Source organism: Falco cherrug, chromosome 1, assembly GCF_023634085.1.
Source record: "Falco cherrug isolate bFalChe1 chromosome 1, bFalChe1.pri, whole genome shotgun sequence".
Classification (NCBI taxonomy): Eukaryota; Metazoa; Chordata; class Aves; order Falconiformes; family Falconidae; genus Falco; species Falco cherrug.
In genome coordinates, this window is record NC_073697.1 from 3405536 (window position 1) to 3429626 (window position 24091).

A 24091-nucleotide genomic window follows, 5' to 3' on the forward strand; every position below is an offset into this window, starting at 1 on the left:
TGATAATCACAGGTTCTAATTCCAGTAGTTCAGAGTAAGGAAGTGGTTTTCTGGCTTTATGTGGCTTTAGAGGTTTAGCATGGTGAGATGAAGATGGAAAATGAGCAAAGAATAGATTCTGACAACATTTTAATGCTGTTATTTTGGAATAAGTAAATTATTCCAGTTTTCCGTAGTTCACAGAGATTAATTATTAGTGAGGTTTGTTTACCTTTATATTGTATAAAATAATAAATTGCAATAGTTTCTTAAGTAAAGTAAAATTAAGAAATGTGGACAATTGACAGCAGGTTTCTTAGGATCCTAGTCTATCCTCTTTGATGCCCTTTCCTCCTAATAGCCCTTCCACGACTTATGAAGCTGAAAAAATGGTCATGTAATCTGCTAGTGCAAAGTATTTACTCACTAGAATGAGGAAGAGACTATGTACTAGTTGGATTTAAAATTACCTTCTCTTTGGTCTGCTCTTGGAATAGAATGACACACATTACATCTTACACAATCGACTTCTTGACAATCACTTGAAAATTTCAGGATCTAGGTAAATTTCAGGAAAATCTTGTCATCAACCTTCACTGGTATGTTGGATTTTACCTTACTCATTAAGGTATTATATAAGATCAACCTAATTTAAAAATTAAAAAACAAAAAGAAACAAATTTTCCTTCAGACTCTAGTCAGATTCTTCTCTATATCATAATTCATCTCTGCACTCACATCTTCTTCTTAATGTCCTGTGGAGCCAATGTGAAATGCTTTAACAAGATACAGGTAATTCAAATTAGCACATTTTTTTTTAAAAAAACAACTATTTAGCTTACTTTAAAACTATCAGATTGCCATCACATAGTCTATGAAAATGTCTTTTTTTTTTTTTTCTTTTTTCTTTTACCAAGTCTTTAAATCTTCTTTGCTTCAATATTCGCTAAGGTCTTGTTTATTCCATAATTTTATCCTAATACCATAGGAAAAAATACAGCAGATTTCTTAATATGTTACAGTTATGGAGGTACATACTGAATTACTGTTCACACAAGTAGCTTCTCAATGTTTTTGTTTCATGATCCCTAGTACATCTGCTGATTTCAGAAAAACAAAAGTAAGTACTGTAGTTCATAATCATAAAGATCTGATGAATTGTACTTAGATTTAATATGCTTTATTTAGAAAGTTATTTCAGGTTTTGTACAATTTATAGAATAGAAAGTATTTTGAAGGAGTGGAATTTGCATAAAAACAACATGCAAATCACAGGAATGTGTGGCAGAAGCTGAGCTGAGGTTCTGAGGGTAGTCCTCACACTCACTGTTACCTGTGCAATGCACACTGAGTCCGGAAGGCTCTATTGAACATCCAGTCTGATTCCATTCATCACAGGTCACAGAACTCTCCAAACCTTACAAGAAAGTTTTGACTAAATACCTCACTGTAGGATGTTTGTTTTCCAGTTATCACATAGAGCACAGCATGCAGTTATGACAAGCATATTACATTTATAACATGTCAATAGATTATACTTACTGCCAGAAAACTGAGCATATGCATACCTAAAACAAAATGGCAAACTGAAATGAAAACAAAATGAATGCCAAAATAATGCCCATGAGCATCTCTACCATATGTGAACCTGAGCAAGTTATATTATGGAAATAATATCAAAAATTAAAATGATTAGTAAAAATACTGACAAGTAATTTTCTTTATGTGAATAACAGCTTAATATTGTCATCTTGAATCTTTTTTTGGAACCCTAGAGATGCTAATGAATTAAAAAATACGTGGGAACAAACCACCCCAATTGGTACATTGAAAGTCATTTAAATCGCAAGAGGATTCTTCGTTATTGCATTGATATAGCAAATAAGTTGTTTCATGAAATGGCAAGCACGCTCTCAGTGAAACATACTCATGCTAACCAATGTTGTGTGTGTTTAGATGTAGACAAAATTCATACGGGACAATAGAAGTGGTAAGACAAACTGTATTTACCTTGTGCTGTGATCAGTTTCAACTTGTGCTTGTAACTAATCCACCCGTACTGCAGCCAGTCTAACCTTCAGTGTCTAAGCAGCTCATTTAAAGTAAAATCTGTTCTGTCATGCCAAGCCCCTAAATAATATAATGGAATTGCAGAGTTTTGATGAGCAGTTACAAAGACATAGTTATGCTCTGCGTTTACTCCACAGGTGGAACTTAAAACTTATTTTCAAGGTTCAGAAATTCTCTTTCACTAGAAAATGAAGATGTTGGTTTGAAATCAAAAAGAGTATCCAGAGAGATAAAAGAAACAAATTTTAAGAAACCTAATTGTACAGGAGATAATATTACCAATATATATCCTATGAGTTTAAAAGATCTAAGGTATTAAACTTGCCATTCTCAAAAAAAGAGAGAAAGTGTATAGATGTCATTGTTGCGTTATACAGCAAGTCAAGATTAGTACATATGAATTTTTTTCTTTGTTGATTCTCTGGGGCTAACAAGTTTTTTTAAGGAAGTTTCTAAATAGCTGGCATTTGCTTAAATTAATGACTCTAGGAATTCAAGAAATGAGAATACTTACAGTGTAGTAACTCCAGGTAACGTGAAAATACTTATTTTTAGGAACTGACATCCAACTTCTGTAAAGTAAGAGATTACAATGACACTGCTTTAAGAAATTGTATCACTAAAAACACTGTATGAGCTATCCATGTTACGTTAATTGAAAATAAGAACTTCACAAATTCTGAATTCAAATGTAAAATATTACAAGCTTTAATTTACCACATACAGCAGTTCTTTATGCTGATGTATTATTGAATACAAATATTAGCATTACGGTATATAATGTGATCATTTCAAAAGGTGTTTCATTTTCTCTAAATTTCCTTCAAACTTAATTCTGTCTGCAAAGATATTTCAGAATTCAATTTTTTTTATTGTGGCTGTGTTTACATGAACTTGTAACATAGCATTCTAACACTATGCAATAATCAACAACATAAATTTCTGTCCTGGTATAAAGTGTTTGCTTATCATAGCTATGTTGGTTCCCTGTTCTGTTCTTCAGCACTGAATCTGACAGACGCACTCTGTGCCATCAGTGGCTTACACTGAACTGTGTAAGGAGGAAGCTGCCAGAGCATTTTGTTTCAAAAACCTTCTAAATTGACTTCAAAAGTATCAGAATATATCCAGGGAAAAAGATAAAGAAATCATGAACTTCAAAAACTACACTGGTTGCTAATAATTATTAAAGAGAACAAACAAAAAAATATATGTAATATATTTGACGTGTCTGTATATTCCTTCTCTGTAAGCTGTTTTTCCATTTTGCCATATTGTGACTATGAGAATTAATAACAGCGTAGAGACTCAGTGTGTGAGAACCTTTCACTATTGATTTTTATCATTTGAAGAACATTTGTATCAAAAGGGTAGATTTCAGCTTCCCTGTAAGGTGCCGCCTGAGCTAATTGGGCCTCATACAGAAAAACCCTTGAAAATCCTGCAGGTGACATGGGAAGGGGCCGTTCTCACCCCGTTCACCATCTCAGGTGCAGCACAACACCTTTTTTGGTGTTTTTCTTAAAAAAAAATAACTCTTTGTTTTTCTTCACCCTTTTTGAAGGTTTTCTGTCCCAACAGACTGACAATATTTTAAGTATAATAAATAATCCTATCATCTAACATTACGAAGAGCTGGAAATTATTTATTAACAAAGTAGATTTTCTTCCTGACAAATGCAGCAGAGACTTACCTGTCAGGCTACTCTGCTTTCACACCCAGAGTACCGTTCCCGTCACTGAAGTGATACAGGCTGCTTTTGCCTCAACAGAAGCGCTAGTTATTGTCAAAGCTCTGCAAGGATCTGACAGCTGTTAGCTTTCAGGAACAGCGCAGAATGAGACAATGTAGAATACATGGATTTTAGCAAAACATGGAGCAAAGAAATTTAGCAATAGGAGGAATGAGGGGCCACATAGCTCTAATACAGGTGATAAGGAAGTATTAGTGTATTCAAGAGAGAATAGCAACCCAAAGAAAGCAGCAAATACAGCACAATATTATGGAAATGAGTTACTTTGACACAGGCTTACCTTCTTCTGTCAAGTGTTATCAATTCCTTTCTTCCCTTTTGTGGCAAAAAGGGCATCAGACTTTCTGTACTCTATAATATGCACCTGCTCATGATGGTATGCTCGCTTATGGGATCCTCTAAAAAATCATCAGAAAGATTTCACTCAGATTTTATTCATATCATTAGTAGTTACTTTCAATATTGTACTTTTACATCCTGACAGAATAACAAGAAAAGTATTTTTTTCCTTTCCTACTCTAATCTTGTTTCTAAGACATTAGGCCTAATAGCTGGATTAAGTGCATGATAATTAAACAAGGGTCTATTTTACTGATTCTCTATTGTCCTCATTGCCATCTGCTAATATCTCAATTCAGATAAATGGTAAAGCAAAACTTTTGAGTACTTCAGATAATTTCTAATATTTCATGTTTGGGGGGAGGATCATAGTGCCTACCTCCAAGGGGGGGGGGGGGGGGGGGTTGGAGGGGAGAAAAAGCAATGTGAAATAGTTCTTGAAACATTTTTTATTTTGTGATTACTACCCCATATGGAACACTAAATTTGGTACTGATGTGAGTAATTGAACTGTTTATAAGGTTAAGCATATCTTTTTAATGTTTTAATTGAATCTACACAGCTTGTCATATGGTAGCAAACTTCACTAAGGGGTTCCTTCCTCTGTCCCCCCATGGTTCTGGTTTAATCTCTGATTTAAATCTATCATTTAATGTCATGGTTTGTTGTAATTACAGAATATAGAACCTAACAGTGCATGAAAAAGCCATGAATCTGTATTAATCTAAATACTCTAGACACAGGAATATTAAGGAGGAACATTTCAGTCACCAAAATTTTAGAATTCTGATGTACGCTAACTTTGTACAGTATATATCTTAGGAAATGGAAATTAGGCTATTTTGGAAAAGAGAGCGAGCAGCTGAGATATTATGCCTTGCTGTTATACTTCTCATTGAACTCATAATTTGGGTTTACATTCGCTTACTCCCTCTTCTGCCATCTTCTGAAATAGCAGTACCTTATATCAAATAATTGAGGCAACATCTGCCAACAGTTTTGTCTACAGAACGTTGAACTACTGGATCAAAACTACACCTTGGAGAGTTTTAGTATAGGTATCCTAATTTTCTAGCCAAGTTAGATATTCGTTTTATGGCATATAAGATGTAGGTGTTTATAAGCAGTAAGTGTCTTTTGATGCAATAAATTACTTGCATTAACCTCTTATGTGACAATGGTGCAAAAAGAGATTTATTTATTTTTTCTCTGCCAAGAAAGGTGTCTGAGATCCTCAAGATATGTAAGAATGTGCAATATGGCTGTATAACTGTCATAGTATCAGCATATGAGTGGAAACAGACATTGGATAATTTTTAATTTATTACAGCTCTTAAAATAATTTTAGGTTGGAGGGGAGAGGGGAATTAATCTGAATTTATCATATTGTAAATGTGTTCTCAAATGTTATAGAAATTATTTCAGCTGCTGCTGCTTAGGAAAAAGAAATCAATAAAGGAAGTCAGACATGACAAATGAGAATTTCAGGCCCAGTGACAGTAGACAGAGACCTGGGTGCCTTATATCCGCACACCTTTCAATCAAGTAAGATGTGTACTGCAGTGGAATAAACTGAAGACACTCTGGCAGCCAAGTAGACTTTGATCACTTTTGTTCATAGATGTGACTCATATTTCAGTAGCCTCTTTTTTTCTAAGCTACTGATCTTCCCTAAACTTTGCAGTGAGCGCTCAGTGAACTTAAAGAAACCTTTACTCATTCTGCAAACAGACTTTAAATACTCATGCTGGGCCACACTGTTTTTTTCTTAAAATATCAGATGTAGTCTCTTTGTTACAGTTTTTCGTCCAATGTCCTTCACATTCTACAGGGCAAAGTATTGCGAAAGACAAGTTACTTTTTATAATCCAGTGCTCTCATTATTTCAGTTTTATAGCAGAAATTAAGTTTGAAAATACTCATTTGCCTACATTTATTTTATGGGGGTTTGTTGATTCATGTTTTTTGTTGATTATGCTTATGGTTTTTGTTGATTTCATGGCACATTAAGAGACACAATTAAAAACAAAGATGATAAATATGCTTTCATAAATCACCCTAGTATGTCTGAGGGGAAGACTAAGAAGAGTTCATTTTTTCCCAGTAAGGATACAGGGGTATAGAAGGTATAGTGGGGACTGCTTCATTCTTTTGGTTGGTTTTAATGGTAGACTGCACCCTGGAAAGCAACACACTGGTAGGAACATATGATGTAGGTTTTGGTTCTGCTGTTCTTGTGCCAAAGTGCCAAACCTGGTGCACTGTTCTCTGTATTACCTGTTCAGTATGGCCTCTGGAACGGGCTGTGCCCTGTACTGTACAAATTTTAACTTTGAAGGCCAAAAAAACAAAAACAAAACAAAAAAAAAAAAAAGAAAAAAGAAAAAGAAAAAAGAAGGAAAAAAAAAAAGAAAGAACCTAAGAAAGAAATAATGCCTGAGTTGCAGATCTATGACTTGATAGTGTAATCAGAGCCTTGCTTTGCTCTTACTAGATCTACTTTGGCATTGCCTTTTCCAGTGGTGCCAAGTCTTTCTACCTCTCTACCCATGACAGCAATTGTTGACCTGCTGCAGAACACACACTGCGCTCTCCCTGCCCAAGAATGAAAAGCAGCAATGTTAGCTACGTTGTCTCAGGTCTCCCAGAGGCGTTGTAACTATCAGAAGTAGAGTGCTACCCAGAAGTTCTGGGAGTAGTGCTGCCTTGCTACACCTTTCTTTTTTTAATGCTGCAAGAGTCATAAATAACTTTCCTTAAACCATCTCAATATCCGGTCTCTCTAGGGAAAAACCCTAAAAAAAGTACATGTGATACGGTCATTTATAGCCAGAAGTACCAGTTTAAGAACACAGCATGGGAAAAAACAGGTGAAAACTGAAGCTTTTTGCTTTCAATAAAGAGGGATGGTGAACGTTATCCTAAAAGAGATATACAAAAATATTTGGTTTAGATTTTGAGCTCTCTTGGAAGCCACCTTGGAGATGACTTTCTGAAACACTGTCTTGTCTTCTACTGCCCTTTAGTTAATGTTGTGTGATAATCCCTGGTATTCAAATCCAGAGAGAGAGTTTATCATTCCTTTTATATTAATTTGAAATTATTCATTATATTCACACTTGCTCATTCCTTGGCAATATCAAAAATAACTATTAGAAGTAATCATTACAATGGTTTACAGCAATAGTGATCAAAGAAAATCAGCATTCTATGCATCATTAGATTCAAAAAAATTTGCAGTTTTGCAGTGATTTGGATAAAAGAAAGAAGCTTGCCAAGAAAATACAAATTCTTCAATAAATACTTTAATTTTTTAGGGGCTATATAAATAATGATTTTGAGAAACTAAGTATACTTTCTGCTTTGTTCATATTTTAGTAGTATACTCCTTTTTGCTGTTTCTGTAATTAAGTCTTATGACATTCCAGAAAGCATAAATCCTGCTGAGATGTTTAAGTTTGGAGCAACCTCTTGATGTACAAACAAAATAAATAAATTAAAAAAGACACCCAGGATCTTAACAAGCTGTTTCGCTTTTACCTTTGAAACAAAATTGAATGGTAAAGCAATATGGCCTACTGAAACTGTTCTAGTGTCGTTGTTAACTAGAACCTTCTTTTGAAATTCATTGCCTTCAATTACATTTTTTAAAGAATTTTAATTATGTGCCTGAAAAGAATAAAGATGCTTCAGGCTCCATTTGTTTATCATGGAAGGCCTAAAAAAAATGAGGACAGAGCTTCCCAGCTCATGCAGAGGTTGCAGAGAGAAAGAGAAGACTTTTAATTCGACAAGTTCAGAGAGATTTCTTAGTTTGACGTGCACAGCGGGGGGTCTTTGAGTGCCTGGCAATACTTCAGCATTCTGAGCTTTGAAAGTCTTTCCCTGCAGCAGAAATTGTATCAAAAGCCAATGATAATATTCCCTGCAAGGTAAAGGACCCTATTGAAGATTTCTAGAGCTGTTTATTTATTCATCACAGTTTTTTCTTTTAGGATGTATCAGCCATATAGGTAATAATTCACACAGATGCTAGGAAAATGAAATAAATAAATACATAAGTAGGAATCCTTCATTAATCCTTCACCTTTCCCTTTAGTTTTCTATGGGCCACGTTCACCTATAGCTGTGTTCACCTATAAAATTTCTTGTTATTCCCTGCCATGTATTCTGCAATGTTCACTTCAAATCTCAGCTTTTCCTTATTTTTAACAGAATTGTAATTTCTGTCTGCCTTCTACCACCAGCTGAGTACATAACATGTTTATGGCCATTTCTTTCCACTAAACCCTCAAAGTGATTGATTAATTTTACAGGAGGATATTCAATTTCTTAGTGGTCTTTTCAAATCATTTTTAAAGTAGATTTGAGGTAACTGTTTCAAAGCCAAGATTAAAGTGCTATTTATATTCTAGACATTGGAGTTTTAATGTTTCAGCATTACTTTTGTTTGAAAAGTATACACATATTTTTTCATTCTGTTTTTGTTTTGTTTCTGCAGTAGAGCTGGGACTGTGAGACTACGACAACCTTTCCCTTGAGTAATGTCAATATCGGCTATCACTTTGGCAGAATCAGCCAGCTCAGTGAAGACAGAAAAACCCTCCTTCCCTCCTGTTTTTTCATCTGCTGGTGGCATTCAAAGTGACCTTCCTTTATAAATATTGGTGAGTGACCACATGGGGAAAGCAGTTCCTTGGTGCAAAGAAACTTGTTTCAAAAATCTGTGTTGACCTGAGGGGTTTCCTTTTTTTTTTTTTTTTTGTCTTTTTTAAGCATAACCACACACACACACACACACGTGCAGGTGTTTGGGATTTGAGGGGTTTTTTGTTTGCTTAGTTTTTTTGAGGTATTTAACAACACTTTTTATTTTAGATTTATAAGCCTTTATAGAACACTAGCATGTGCTACCTGTTCAAACTATATGAAACAATCATCCAAAATACTAATTTAGAGAGAGAGAGATACTTCCTGACAGCAAAGAAGGACCTCTCCCCTCTTCCTGCTACTTTGTGTTGGCTAAATGGTGTGGAATGGTATAAATTTGTCATAACGCCCCAAATATGGCAAGACAAAACTTTCCCAAGTGTAGGAGTTAACTAGAGGCTGTATTCTAGGACTCTCTGGTATAGGAAGCATGCCTAGGGTGAAATCATAACACTGCAGAAATTCTGATACCCACAGGGCAGTCCAGGAATGATGTAGTAACTGTAGCAGTTCTATAAGGCTGTCTAAATTACATAGTTTGTTACTGGAAAAGTTTTCAGGTCATTTAAGACTATATCAGCCGATTTATCCTGCTTGAGATATCCAGTATGCCTAAAGAAATTTTCAGTGTTGAAAACAGGTGTGAAGATAGTGAAATAGCCAGCCACCCATGGCTCAGGAATATTTACGGTACTGTAACACAGAACATTACAAAGTACATACCCAGATACAAAACATACTTAGCCTGGCTGGGAACACTTTGGAAGCTGTAAATGTAAATATGTACAGGATCTAAGGCTGGAAATTATTTAAGGATTACATGTATTTAATCTAAAGATGTTGCCATAAAGAGTCACTTAGCCAGCTGCCATTCAGTATTAACCACATTATTGCAATTATCTCCTATTCAGACTACAGTCAGACAACTGTGATGTATGATTTATGACTATATGATAAGTAATGTTTGATTATTTTTTAATTATTTTTCTCAACCATATGTGTACTTGAAGTATGTCAGTTTAAAGGACCAAAGAAGCTTCAAAAGAAATATTAATAGGAGCATTATCATGGCACCAGCCTAACAAAATAATGCCTTTTCATCAAAGGAACCCTTCCAGCAAGAGGAAAGGCTGGTATATGTTGTGTATGTATATCTTGCTTAAAGAATGAGTAGGTGTGCCATTTAGACATTCCTCAGGTATGTGTTAGCATTGTCACTGATTTCCTTGGCTACTAGTAATCAGGGGACAGAGCAGAGAAGAGAAGGAAGAGGGCAAAAATTCAGCAGATTTGCGTAAATGGCTATGCTCTATCAACGTTCTTTCCTTCTGTATCAACTATGTGACAGTCTTAGTAATTTTGGGGGTAACATTTGAGTATACAGGTAAATTAGTATCAGGCTGGGTTTTGAGGGTTTGGGTGAATCTCTTAGAACAGAATTAAGTGTTCATCTTGGTCTGGGATCACAGTAATAATTTCAAAAAATGAAGGAACAAATGCATTGGATGAAGAATACCTTTACTGCACCTTTTCATCTAGTAACATTGTGGTAGTCATAACCACATACTGCAACATTTAGTTCAGTGATGTATGATGGTAAGGTTGCATTTAAACCGTGAGGGCAGGGTAGACTTTCAAACCATTCATCTTTTGAGAAACCACTTTAACTGTGTTTCAATTCTAAGGTTGTCTGTCAACTCATTTTTATATCTTTCAAGGATAGTGCGTAGCTTTACAGTAGCTGTATGGAATAACTTGCTGTTTGATCATATATTTTGTGCATGTAGCTGCTTTCCTTTAAAATGGATAGGGCAGAACTTTAGACAGTCCAACAGTTAAAGACTCAGGATTTCTTGTTTTCCATGCAAGATTCCAAGTACAGGCATACAGATCAAACTCATTGTTTTAAGTTATGATGATATTTTTTTGAAATCTTGCAAGAGCAGCTGGTATACTAATAACAGGTGATTGGATGATCATAAGCTCTGTTGGGACCACAGCAACTGCTCTGTCCTCAATAAGAGAGTGTAGCAATTTTGTAGAAGTTAGGATGTGACCAGAGATGATCAGATACAATGGTTACCATTTCTCAGTGCTTCTCTGGTAGCTCAAAAAATGGTGGATTTTTTACTTTTGCCTACATCCAGTTTTAGAAAGACGTGACAAAGCATGCCAGTAATTTGTGATATTGTTTTCCTGTTTTAATTTCTCTTTGATACAGCCATGCCTTCACTGTCATCTGCCAGATGGTTCTATACTCAGTAATATACTGTTTCCATTTCATTTTGCATGTATTCGGTATTTTGTTCAATTCTGACATTTTACAAAGTGGAAGGGGACTTAAATCAAGAAAATTGAGAAGCGTAAATTGATAAATAAATATAGTAAATGTTGTATGTATATGCTTATAAATCTTCTCTCTACGTGAAGGTGAGATTGAACGCAATCTTGGTTTTAGCCTATTGTGTCACAGTGGGATTAATCCACCTCTGAGTGTTTTATTGGGGTTTTTTTAAAGCCTCAACTATTTTTCAGGAGTTTCGTGAAAAATCCAGTGTAAACTCTAACACAGAAAGCCTTAAAGGCCAGTTTACCCCTCTGAAGCCTGTAGCTCTGAACTAGACACAAAGGCTATAGGGGGACACTTCCTTGCAGCTTTGTTCAAAAGTTGATTGATTGTGTACATGGCATTAACTTCCAGAAGTATAAACTATCATTAAACAGTGTTGCTCTCAGCTAAGTAAAGGACTTTGCTCTAAAAGAATTTATATTTTTTCTTTGTATTTATAAGTTGTCCCTTCATTTTTATTTCATTTTCTTCTTTCTAAACTCAAGAGCATGCTGAAAATAGAATCTTGGATTGTAAATAAAAAAGTCACACAAACTGCCAACTAGCAGAAACTTGATGTTTCAGGAGCTAGAACTAATAAAGCCAGCTTTCCTTTGGAAATCTTGGGGGTTTTGTACTGTAAGATCACCAATTTCAGCTGCAACCCCAATTTCCCTATTTCTCTTGTCTTCTGTTACCCTCTTTGGCTGAGACACGAGAGCTATGCTTAGTCTGCAGCTCCATGAATGCTGAGTAGCCCAGCCAGCTCCTTTCAGAATGCTTGGATTCTACCCACATTCTTCTCCCTGGGGGTATTAATTTGGTTCTCCATCCCTGAAACTTGTAGGGTCTTAATTATCTTTTAGACTTGCTTTTTTTTTCTGATTTGGTTAACCAAATCAGTGGAGAGAGATACAGGACACACATACAGACTGGGATTTTAGCCTTAGGTAAGGCTAAAATGTTCAGACATAATAAAAAAGATCCAAGAAGTAACTGGAATCCCCATGCTGCCATTGGTACTAAGAGAAAACTCAACAAAAAAAAGTTTACAGAAATGTTTTTCTTAATTAAAAAGCAAATTTTTGTGAACCGTATTTATGACTCTTAATGACTTATTTGATCTTTTGCTTGGTAAAAAGCAGTTAAAACAAAACAATTCCCCCTGCCCGATGTTTTTAACTTAGAAAATACATAAAAGTGATTTGCTGATGTTGAGATTTTACATTGATTATTTAGCTACATCATCTCAACTGCTCACGTGTAAGTCTAACCAATTAAAATAGAGAACACTAGTCAGTGATGGTTTACATAAAATATTCAGAGCTCAAAGATACTCACAGATAATTCTCAGTAATCAAAATATTCATATAAAAATCTCAAAAATGCTGGTAAATACTTGAATAACATCTGCAATTTATCAGATGTGACATTAAAATTGTTAGCACACTGCAAACAGAAATGGAAAAAATAAAATTATATATATACATGTAAATCATGAAGGTAATTTATTCCTTTTCAAAGGGAAATATAATTTTGATAATATTATTTGTTTGAATACTTTAAAATACTGAACTACTTTAAAATATGAATGGTGGTACTACTTCCTCTACTAAACTATGGGGCAATCTAAGCTTAAGTGTGGAAAGCTGCTGTGGAAAGGAAGTAAATGAGAGGGCTCTGAAGAGGTGTCAAAGCCTTTTGAGTGACAACATTTAGGAAGCACTAGCTATTCATGTGGCAATATTTTCAGGTAACTAAGTAGCCGTCTTGTCTACTATTCAAACATCTAGGTCAAAGTTATGCATATATTCTTGTTACTTTATTACAGTTATGCAGCAAAGTTGAAATAAAGTTGGCGTTATTATTTTGCAGATATCTTATAGCAAGAGGAAGGAGGAAAAGATATTTCAGAAATTTATTTTCATTTCTATTGTTCTGTTTCTCTTTCTTTGCTTTCTAATTTTACAATTTTGTAGTGACTGTAATAAGGGACTTCTGTGCAAGCACCACAGAGTACAATATCACTTAGCTTTCAAGCATCTAATACTTGGACTGGCATCCAACTCTTTTACGTACTGAGAACTAAGTGATGTATTTCAGCATAAGATGCTGAAAGGAGTCAGGTGAACTGGTTAGTAGAAAGTGTGGCATTAAGACAGATGCCACAAATCTCATGTTCCTGGCCTAGGAAGATGCATCTTTGTCAGAGTAGGAGTTGCAGCTGAGTAAGAGTGAGAACATTAGCAGGGTGAAGGTGTCCAGATTCATAGCTAAGGCTGATCTGTAGCTCACTAACCGTTCCTAATCTCAGATTTCTGGCCCGTGCTGTGTTACTCTGCGTGTCCCTGGCTGCAGGCACAGGCCTTTCCATCATGAGGATTGTGAGGGAAGCAAGCTTCCAAATGAACTCCATAGAGATGCACAGTCTAGTCATCATTGTTACACAAGTCTCCTGTATTTATCACTAATGTTGAGAAACTTTAGAATATGAAAGGCGATAGAAGGATCAGGAAAAGCTCAACCCTAGCCTCATGGTTAGTATAGGCTCCACGGAGAAGAAAGGAGAAACCCCAATGTCAGTTTTAAGGACAGCTGCTGAATTTTTTACTGAATAGTCATTGGTAAAACACCTTTCAACTTAGGAGTTTAACTTCTTGTAACAAAGAAGATGCTGACTTAATGAAAGTTACTGAAAATTCACATAAAATAGAATTCATGTTATTTGGTTTTGTATGTTATAGATACAAGTCTTTGGAAGCAAATAGTCTTTTTCAATATTTTTTCCCAGCAGGTGGGGGAGGGGGGAAGGTATCTTATATATCCAATATACTTTGCTTCATATTCTTCCGTTGGGATTTCAGAGACAGCATTTCTTCAGTACTTCTCTTTCTGTCAGGTGTACAGGTTTTCTGTGTATGCTTTTGTGATTGTTTTGCAAAAGCATGTTTAAAAGGCATTCTGGACCCTTGACTACATAAGATAGTTAAAGAAACCTAGCATGCATTTTATCAGAGTGCACTGTCAATAGTCAGATTTGCTGTGAAGTAGGTCCTGTGACTCTGGCACAAATGTTATCCTGAGTTTGAATGTATGCTAGTAAGCTATACCGAACCAGCACAAATATACAAATGAATGGAATGCAATTACTGAGGTTTAAAAAAAGGGAATTTAAGGCCAAGGAGATTATTTTCTTTTTCATTACCAGCTTGTTGCTTTTATTCCTGGTAAATATGTTCTGACCAACGCTGCCATTGCGTTACTGTTAAAGAAACCAAAATGAATAGAGCATCAGTCTGCACTTGCAAATCGTCAACAAGCTGTAACCAATTGACAACAAACAGCAACCAAACTGAAGGTTTGCCAGCCAGGAAGATGTACATCAATTAGTTTCTTGCACAGCTAAATATTCAAGTAGTCCAAAGCCGGTATCAGAGATTAAGGTAATTTAAAAGAATTATATTCCTCTTTAGCCACTTTCAAAGGTTTTGTGATTTACAGCTTTATTCATCTCTGTGTCTGTTACACTGTTCCTTACTACATTTTTTCAGGAACTGACCGCAGGACGCACTAAGGCAACTTTAGTCCTTGCAGACATAATGGGCTCAATCAAAAAGGTCTTCCTCCCTTCTGTGTCCACAGCAATATATGCCAACAAATGACTTCTCCACTAATTTAAAGCATGAATTTGAACATAACTGGCAATCTGATTTTCCTTCAAGTAAGGTTCTCCATTCTCCTGGTGCTAGATTTATCTCCAGTATAATCCAGTATGTGTCCAGATTTTGTGAGCCAGTATCAAAGGCAAATCGAGACAGACACCACAGGAGGTAAATTTTTTTCTTCAGGGCCAAGTGCATGATCTTGTAGGTGCTGCCCTGGCAGTGTGGTAGGGTTTCTGGCACAAAGGTTAAGTTATTTATGCTAAATAAGCAAATATTAATTCTATAATGGAGAATAATAAATTTCTACACTTTAGGAAAAAGATAGAAAATGGACATTTCTCTTTCAGTTAATATTTAAACATACTCACGTGCCAGGCACAGAAAAATGTAAAATGCATTCATACTAAAGGTATTTATATATTATCAAAGAAAATTCATGCTTCTGCTTCAGCTTGTGGGGTCTGATCTACTCATCAGAAACTTCTATGGTTATAGATATTCTTTATGCCTTATTATTTTCTTGTGCCAATATTAATATTGATTTTTAATGCATAATTGATTTGTCTGCCAGCATGAAATTCTGAAACTAAATGTACTTAGTTTTCAGTTGAAAAAAGTTTCAACAATAGAAAAATTAGATGGAGAAATTTAGGTCTTTAGGACTAAATGAGCTACAAGTCTCGTTTAAAACTTTCAAAATTATACATACTTAGTTTGATTATGAATATGATTTTAGACATATTTAGACATGTGGAGTCTATAGTTTGTTTTCAGATTTAAAAAGTCACCTAGCTTTTTTGTAAAGTTCCAAAAATATTATCAAGGTTTTTTTTCCATACGATATGTTAGTGAATGTTACATTCATAGCAAACTGAGATCCAAATCCTGAAGCTATCCTAATTCCTTAAAGACTTTCATGCAGGTAAAGTAATTTTCAAGATGTGGATGGTTATAAAGGCGAGGCCTTTGCTCTATTGTGAAGTGCCCTTACTGTGTTAGGGCAGAACTGTACCAGGAGAATACTGAGGTCAAACTAGCTTCAGGCATTGATAAATGCTAAGTTACCAGGAGCTGAACACTGGGAGGACGTATTTTCCCATCCAAGTATTCTTTACTCTCTAACAAGAGAGGTGAAGCTGGATTCAAATGAATGCACACTTTTTTTTATTAAAAAAAAAAAGCCAACAAAAAAAAAAAACAAACCCAAAACCAAAAAAAACCCCAATAGCTCACCCACCCAGCCAAAAATAAAAACCTCACCCCCCCCATTCTTCATCTGAAAAATTTGGTAAGTGTTTTATTTAACTGACTGCTTCCTACAATCTCCTTTAAAAAAGAAATTAGCTGTTAACATCATGGGAAATATTTGTGTTAAAGGTCATATTAAACAAAAGTCAAATCTAGAATATCTGAGGAGTCTGGAGAAGATGTTTAATGCAGATTTTTTTTTGAAAAAAAGATATGTGTCACTGCAGGTCATCTCTGAATATTCTTGTTGGGGTTTCTCTGTTGGATATGCAATCTCAGCTAAATGTTTTGAAGAGGAGGAATCAAATAAATTGCCCTATTTTGGGTCTTTCTCATCTGTATACAGTTGTGCAGCTCTAGTAGACCTGAAAATTGCCCAAAGACAAACTTTTAAAAAATAGAGTGCTTCTGAGGCAGAAAATTGCTTTTCTGCAGCATGGTTTAAGGGACAGGATGTGACAGGAGGACCAGGAGTTGTCACTGTGTAGTGATATTATAAAGCATATCTTACATAACAAAAAGGATCATTTGTTTCTTTTTCCTTTCATTTTAAACTACAAGAGATTTAATTGCAACAGCTGAAGGTATGCCCTAAATCAAGAAAAAGCCATTATAATTTACAATTAAAACCGAAAGTTCCTCCCTTAACCCACCTGTAATAGCTATTCATTGCAGAGTGCATGTGGTATGGGTGTGTGCCTTATTCTCAAAAGGAAGAGTGAAAAAACCCCAAAAGCTCATTGTACATGCATGTCAAATATTAGCATGATTCTTGTAGTATAATAAGAAAAGAAAGTGGTTTGTGCTTTTGATTATCCTCTTGATGTTTCAGAGTAGTTTTGCATAGCTTAATTTTCATTTTTATGGCAGTCTGTACATATAAAACAAAATGAGGAAAGGAATAGAGGGGGAAAGAAATGTGCCATTTATATACTAAGGATATGAGGCCTCCTTTGGGCCCATTATACATTAATGGGTCAGCTGAGATTTATTAGGATATGTATATTAATCTTTATACACATTCACATACTGTAATTGTTCCTTTGGTACTATAATGTGATTAGCTGTGAATTTGTGCAATATTAACAATAATATGGATTTCCATATTACAGAACAGTAATAACAAATGCTTATTAAAAATGCATGTAAAGTATGGGATGTGAAAACACTTCCGAACTCACAGTAATCCGATTATGTTCTGTTGTTTTTAAATACCAAAATGGTTAAGTCTTTACCGTAAAGTAAAATCTTGTATGAGAAAAGCAAGAATTTAACATTCCGCAGTACTGAATGAATGAGTCTGAAACTGAAAAAAAAAATTAGTGTCTGATCCTCATGAAGAGCTAAGGTGTGGATTTTTGCATTACTATTATTTAAAAATATAGCAAAAAATAGAATATCAAAGGTAACGATAATGTTCGATTGTAATGTTTCCCTAGTAGGTTGCTCTTGTATATAGGAATGAGGTGCAGTGTGGAAGGAACTGTCTAGGATCCCTGCTCCTTCCCAGACAGCAAGTTCAGCATTGATCCTCCACACTGCAACACTGAGATCAGTTTTCCTCCCGTGTCTGGAATGGTATGAAAACATTTCCACCCATAAGGCAATTGTTGTGTGATACACAGATATAGTACAGTAGGAATATAGAAAGGCAAAACTATTAGTTTTAATCTTGTGAAGCTGTTTGTTTGTTGTTTGTGGGTTTGGGTTTTTTTTTTCTCCTTAAATGGTGTAATATAGAGAAGCCACTTTGAGTTCAGATTTCAGTTTGCAGCAGTAGTAGCTCTATATGGGACGGGGTTGTACACCCTTCTCTGTTACTCTGTGTCTGCTTTCTGATCAGAAGTGACAGGCGTCCCTGAACTTGGCTTATAGAGAGACAAACAACTTCAAAACCTTTTTATATTTTTCTTACAGGATACATACGCCATCCTTAAAACATTGGGAGCTTTTCTCTCAAATTATTTTCATAAGGTAGTGATGTTTGTTTAATGAAAACTAGTTTACCTTCCCTTCATGACCCCATAGTTGGAGGGTGTCTTTGACCCCTCTTTCCTGAATTTTCCTGTTTCCTGTGTTCACCTTTTGTACATTTGGGGTAATAGAAGGAATTTCTTTATTATACCTTCTACCATTTGCCACATAGGCTTAAGATTATTTTTTTATTATTTATTTCCAAAGCTCTTACTAGCATCACAGTTCCAGCTTTTTATTCATCTGATCTGAGAAAGTTTCAAGATTTATGAATAGATCACATACTGTAAAACCTGACCATAATGGAGGAAGGCAATCACTCATTTTTGGCTTCATCTTCTAGAAATACCAACTTTAGTATTTTTTGGTCCTATAGGCCCCTGTTCTTCTGATAGGATGTGGCCTCGATATGCACAAGGTAAAACCAGGACTATTTTTTGTTACACATTTAAAAGGTGTTCCTTAGACTTTCTTTGTCCTGTATATTGTGTCATTATATGGAATCCAATAACCTGGTAATCTCAAACCTGAGTAAGTTTTCATGGACTGGAAAAGGCTACTCGCTGACTTTGTGAATGCTATTTTCCTGTATTTCCATTATCTGCTTCAACATTCAAAAGTCTTACAAAATAAACAATGTTAAGTAACTTCAGTGTAGGGTTTCTAGCTGGTTCATTGTTATACAAACTGTAGAAAAAAGACACCTACCTTATCCCTACTCATGGCAATATGCAATTTAAGTAGAGGTACTTTTGTCATGCATTTTACATGAAGCTGATGAGCATTCCATTGTATTCAGATGCTTGTGGAATTGCTGTAAAATGACATACAGCAGGTGGGCCAGTGTCATTTCTGGAAAGTCTCTCCGAGTTGCCACTTGAGCTGCTGATGTCTCTCATTGACATACCATACTGCTGCAAGGCAACTACTCTTTGCTTGCTTATCTATTGCGTTTTATTTTGGTGGAAATTGGTTCCTTACAGTCAATTCAAATTTGGCCTGCCATTTGCTTCTGCTTATTAATTTGTGGCTGCAAAAGAGAATAAGTAAAAGGCAATCATTAAAAGCACAGTTCTGTGCAGTATAGTTTTAACAGCAAGGTGGTATAGTCCAAGGCCTGTGTTAAAAGTGCCTTCTCTCATGGCTGATTGGACTTGAAGGATGTTTCTTTGAAGTTTGTGGCAACCTATCTAAATATTTTGTGCATTTTAGCTATGTCAGATTCTCCTGACAGCTGTTGTGAAGTCTTCTTCACTATTTTACAGTACTTCCTCATAAATTTACTGACATCTTCGGGAATGTGTATAGCCAGACAATGTATTGATATGGATACTTACATACCATTATGGGTTTAACACTAATAATATAAATTAATCTCAACTTAAAGTGTGCATACGTATTAACAAATGCATTGGAGAAACAGATTAAGAGCATTTTGAGCTGTTTACAGAACTGACATAATTAACACTGTAGAAAAAACATTATGGATAATGAAGTTACCTAATATCTGCTTTATTTTGGACAAATTTTCATTATCTTTTTAATTTAGATTTTCAGTTATCTAATCTAGAGAAGACCATTTTATAATCACAAAAATATTGGTTTAAATAAAATTAAGTAGAAGATTAAAACTCCTCATGTTAGAATATTGATTACTCCATCACATTCCTGTCATGCTCTTCTCTTCAACTATGGAATCTTAAAATAAATTATTCTTTCAGAAACTTCATGGAAGTTACATTTCCAAAAGCTATAACAGGATATTTTCAACTATCTATGGTACTTTTGCTGATTCAACCTCATGAAAACACTTGGGTTGGATTCCCTTGTTTGCTATCTATAAATATTTAATAATATTTATGGAATTATAAAGCCAGTCAAAATACGCCTGAAATTAAGCCATTTTGTTTTCCCTGGAAGGGAACACACTGAATACTTTGCAAGCAGTGCAGGAGGTCTTGAGCTTAGATCTTCAGTGGAACTCCACTGCTTCATATCTTACCCTTATACAGCAATTTCAGTTCACAGGCAAGGTCAGGAATGGTTTTTCTTGATTCAGCTTTGATTTTGAAAAGTTTATGAATCCAAACTTTCATTATATTAAATAAGAATTATGTATAATAATAATAATAAAAACTAATAATAACAACAACAACAATAATAATAATAGCACTGACATATTTTGAAAATATCTTTTGTCTGCTGACAAATTTATTCCCCAGTGCTCCAGCAGGCTTTTGTCTGTTGAGTTGCCATTTCTTAGTGAAAGGAAGTGACATTTCTGGATGATCCAGAGAAATTGTGTTTAGAAATATTTGTTAAATGTTAGAGATCATACTTTCAACCAATTCTACTTAAAGTGTAGTTCACAGTCTTACAGTGTGGTTAGTATGCCATGACATTCTTCTTCAGGGGTAATTTTCGAGGCAGCGGGGTACTCATTGGGGTACATCCTTCTTCGACACACGCTACAGACCTCTGTTAATTATCTAATATAGGCTAGAGTAATCCTTAAGGTTTCTCGAGCTGCGTCCCATGCTGCTGCAGCCCATCAGAAAATGTGAATCCAGAAGATTGGGGTTGAATGTATCCTTAGCTGCCATAGCCCAGAAGGAAGCTTCAGGTGCCATCAGTGAGGTTAGAGATACTCCAGTTTCTTATGATCTCAGAACATTCTGGCACATCACTTGCACCTGGTAAACAGACCTCATGTTCTGATGTTACTCGCTGTGTGTGAGAACTGAATACATTATATTTATAACCTCTGGCACAGCCCAGCCGTGTTCAATTACTACTAAAATTCACAGCAGTCACTTACTGATGCTTGTGAAGCATAATTTATACAATGATCACCTTTTAAAATGTGTGAACTTTCCTCGATGACAAAATTACAGTTTCTCAGTATTCTTAACAATACTGTGAATAGGCAGATAGTGTTATCTAAAGTATAGCAGGAAAATTCTCATACGTTATTTGTATAGTAGTGTAATTTGAAAATGAGAATTCTCTGTTTTGTATAATAATGTTTTTTTAAAAATTTTTAGAACTCACTGCAGATGTTAATGTGTCTGATAGAGTTCAAAACAGGTTAAAATTAGGCCACACACTGAAAACTAATAATGTTTATCTCTGACATTTAGATCTGCAGGTGTGACTGTATTCAGCAAATTAATCAAACTGCAGCAGCTTTGCTACAGAACATAGTTTTGATACTTTTACAGCTTCGGTAGAAAGGACAGAGGAAGAATAAAAATTCAGAGTACTGAGTGCATAGACATTTCCATTGGGCAAATCTGATGTACTGCATCTTACAACTAAGAAGGTACCTTGCTGCAGTGCTGCTTAGAAAAGTACTTCTTGTTTTCTTTACCTGCCCTGCTTCTTATTCTTTCTTCACTTCTTTTTTCTTTTTTTTTTTTTTTTTTTTCTTATTTTGGCTTTAACTACTTTGTTTTAAAAACACTGACGGTTTCTGACCTCTACAGAAATAGGAAGAAGACAGTTCTGTGCTACTGATGGACCAGATTTTCTGAATCAGTGACCTATTCCAGTATACAATGCAGATTTAGGAAATTACTTTTCAGGAGACATATGCACTATCAAAGTAACAATAAAATAATCAGTGCATTTCATGTGACAAGGTGCATTAACTTATTTCCAGCAGAAGTAATTTGAGATCTGTATCAAGTCAGCTTTATAATTATATTTTCCTGTATATGTTTGGTCATTTGTCATGCTTCTAACTAGTTAGCAGGTAATGTCTTCTACTTGCCATTAAAACAAGATTACTTCATGACTGAAAACTAAATGATACATCTTTCCATACTTCTTGCATCTATAAATTATTTCTTTGGCAATAGGGGCGTAAGCACAGATACATTTGACTTTTAAGTTATTTTCAGACTTCTCCAAATACTATAATTTATTCTTTTTCTTTTAGCCTCTTGTGGTCTTGTAGCCTAATTTAATTATTTTTTTACAACATTTATATTATTTATAGCAAGGAACAGACTGTAATGTTTTTAGCAGAGAACTGTAGGCTCTCAGGGTGAACAAAAGAAAGATAAAATGTCTTTGGATTTCTCAACTCTTTTCTATCAGAATAAAATTTGACTCAGTGTGGAGACAACCTACACGCAGCCTTTCTCCACCTGACAACCAGCCCAATGGAACTTTCTTTTGACTCAGCTGGATATTGCTGCTGCTTTCATATACAGAATGATCATCTTTGATTTTGTACTATATTACTGGATAAAGAGCAGGGAGGGACAGGTGAGGCACACAGTAACTATATTGTTGTCACAGTTACAGTTTGACCATGGTCTTGTGGATACAATCAAGGGTTTGCTTACTATTAAAGAAAAAAACCAAACCAAACCAAAACACTTTACATCTACATTCTATTGAGTGATACTAAAGATTCTAGAGTATTTAATCTAAAGAATCTGCATCTGAAGTGTGATTTCAAACTGGTCAGAATCTCAATTGACCTTCGCTTCAGAAAAGAAGGATTTGGCTCTGCCCTTACTAATGGAGAGAAGTAGTTCAGGCTTTCTCTGTTGGTGATCTCCTTTGTCAATTACATAATCTTTGCAAGACTCAGTTTCCTTTATGCTATATGTGATCTATGTTCCCTGGGTGCTTTTAGCAATACAGTGCTGCTATAAGCTGTAGTACCTCAATATAAGTACTTAAATAATTCAGCTTCCATAAAAATATAATTTAATTTTATACCGTTTTTTGTTTTTCTTGTTGCCTGGCCAGCAGAAATGTGAAGGTGGTGCTCCATGCAGCCTCTCCAATATTTGGACATGAGAATATCCATGGACAAATACGGTTTCCTCCTGTAGTGAAATGAGGAATGTCCAGTTTCTCTAGGAACACATAGACTGTTGACTCCTTAGGTCCATGTCTTCCCCAACAGAGGTCCCTGGAATATTATAAGAAGCATGTACCCTCATATTCTTGAGGTAACAGTGGACTCAACTTACCAGAGATATCAAAGAGAAAGTCTCTCAAATGAGGCTGGTCTCACATATCTCTCTTTTGTCTCTAATTTGTGAGCCTTTTGGGCAGAGCTTTTTTAACATGGGCATGTAACACCTTTAAATAGCAACAGAAGTAGTAATGATACACACGTGACAGACAGGAGTTCTTTGAATCCATAGCAGAGCAGTTCTTTATGCAACTCTTTTTCAGTGAAAGTGAAAGTCACCCATTGTGCCTTGTGCTAAAGGCAACAAAGAAAATGCAACCACCTTGTTAGAAAGAAAAGGTTTGATGTTTTACTATCACCGTTCTGATGAGATTTAAAGAAAATAGCAAATAAAATTAAAATCTACCAGAGGAGAAATTGGCTATTTCAGTTATTGTCCACAGTTGTGTGTTTTTCAATTATTTAATTTCTTTCATTTACCCAATCCACCTGCAAAAGTGAACAGAAAAAGGGAAATGTTTATTTTTTTTCTGATCTCTGTGCAGAAGGACCAAGCTTCATGTAATTTCAGTGATTGAAAAGAGAGGAAAGAAAACTCATTTTTCACCTAAATGTTTCTTTAATGTTATAGAAAGGAAATAATCCTTATGATATGAGTCTTTTCTGCAAGCAAAAAAAATTATTACTATTGAGATTTAATTTAATACAATTTAATTTAAAACTGTTTTTGGAGTTTATACATTTTCTTTTACAAATGGGCTTTAAGTCACAGTTTTTCTGGCTTTCCTTGGAAGCTGTGTAAGTGAAAACAACAAACGATATTAACCATATTAAACTTGCACAGAGAGGTGCCATTACCAATGGAAAAAACGTTCTTTTACAAAACAGGCACCTCTCTGACTTCATTCTCATCGTCTTGATGGACCCACACACGAATTTCATATCACAACAGTGGGAACTGTAATTCACTTATTTACCATACACTAAAAATCACAGATGTGGATATTTGGTTGTTTCTAAGACATAATATATATTTTCACTTCCTTACAGACTTTTACAAGGGAAGCTGCCAGTCCGTTTATTGCAT

At 35.2% G+C, this 24091-nt stretch overlaps 1 long non-coding RNA gene across 2 annotated transcripts in view; it reads left to right on the forward strand.

The window, feature by feature from the left end:
* LOC114017579 (uncharacterized) overlaps positions 1–24091 on the forward strand; it is a 631873-nt gene that overhangs the window by 530816 nt on the left and 76966 nt on the right. For both annotated transcript variants that reach the window (XR_008730719.1, XR_008730720.1), the window contains one exon: positions 8644–8809. This is a non-coding gene — a long non-coding RNA (uncharacterized LOC114017579). The remainder of the gene's footprint in view (positions 1–8643; positions 8810–24091) is intronic.